The sequence below is a fragment of the Suricata suricatta genome, chromosome 2 (genome assembly GCF_006229205.1).
Source record: "Suricata suricatta isolate VVHF042 chromosome 2, meerkat_22Aug2017_6uvM2_HiC, whole genome shotgun sequence".
NCBI classification, from domain to species: domain Eukaryota; kingdom Metazoa; phylum Chordata; class Mammalia; order Carnivora; family Herpestidae; genus Suricata; species Suricata suricatta.
Window position 1 is genome coordinate 138,827,222 of NC_043701.1, and position 1,371 is coordinate 138,828,592.

At 57.3% G+C, this 1,371-nt stretch overlaps 1 protein-coding gene across 1 annotated transcript in view; it reads right to left on the reverse strand.

Annotated features, from left to right (window-relative positions):
- Positions 1-1,371, reverse strand: part of DLG5 (discs large MAGUK scaffold protein 5) — a 53,094-nt gene that overhangs the window by 40,160 nt on the left and 11,563 nt on the right. The gene's annotated exons all lie outside the window — the stretch shown is intronic.

Consider the following 1,371-nt stretch of genomic DNA (forward strand, 5'->3'; position numbering starts at 1 on the left):
GGCTAAGGGCTTCCGTGCTGGGTCCGCGGGCCGGCTGGGTTCTCGAATGCTGCCGGGGGAGCTGCTGAGCTCACACTTGGGGCCCGGCTCCACTGTGGCCGCGGGGCGTGCAAAGGGAAGTCCGGGTGTGGTCCGGGCCTTGGGGCTCACAGCGTAGCAAGAAAGTAGATGACACAGACAAGCGTGTGCTCTGCTCACAGACACTCTCACACCCAAACCCTCGGTTCAGTGATTGTACATCAGCCTTGTGTTGACAGTCAAAGATTTGCTCATTGAGAAGCAAGATGCCGAGGACAAGGGCTCCAAGCCATCCGAGTCTTTGGCCTTGTGATTTCAGGATCACACCCTTAGGGATTTTCCCCCTCAGCATCTGAGGTATGTGCTCTTTAAACGGATGGTCTGGACTCTGGCTGGGAAGGTGTTATACTAGGCTGAGCCCAAAGCCCTTCCAAAACCTTGCTCCCTGGGGCACGTGGCCTCCAGGTTCAGTGGCTGGGGGCTGAGTAGCATCGACATTGGGCCTGGAAGCTTGAGTCCTGCGTGATCAGCAAGGAGTCGCTCCACCTTTCCTATCCGAGCCACCTTGGCCTTGTGGCTGACACATTTTCCCCTCGGGTTCAGGTGCACGCTCCGGGGCTCGTGTGGACTGGGGGACTCCTATTTGAGATGCCCTTCGCATCCTGCTGGCTGATCTGCTTGGAGCTGCTGACACTGATCACAGCAGAGTTCCCCCCATTGCAATAGTTCTCTCTTCCTGCGTCTCCATTCTCTCTGCTCTGCATGTCTGTTAGAATGCAGCCTTTAAGACTGGTCCGTGGGACGAGGAAAGCGAGGTGTTAAAGGTCGGGCGAGGGGGCAGGGGCAACGTGCATCAGATTGTTGCACCCAGAGCCCTCCAGACTGAGCACGAGGCAGGGCTGATGCCTGAGAGGCGGCCAAGGCCTGTGCGTGTCTCTGCAGACAGTGATGCCTCCTTAGGCCCAGGCGGCGCCAGGGGCTGTGGGAATACAAGGGACAAGGGCCCTGCACTGGGAGGGGGGGCTCCTCAGTCATGGACCTCCTACCTCTCCGGGCCTCACGCTCCTCATCTACAAAATGGAGATAATAGCAGTGCCTCACAGGGGAGTTGTGAGGGACCAGTGGTTGCCTGTGGAAATCACAATAGAATAGTGCCCCGTAGTGCGGGAATGATCTGAATGTGTATTTACAGTCAAGGTGATTGTCATGCCTGCCTGGATATTCCTGCCCGTTGGGCTCTGGTGCGCACTAGGAAGTTGTTTTCATAGGCAGAGGTGGGCCAGGTGGCAGCCATTTCTACAAGGGGAGCGAGACTTCTCCAGACCATGAGGACGAAAGCCTCATGAAAAGGAA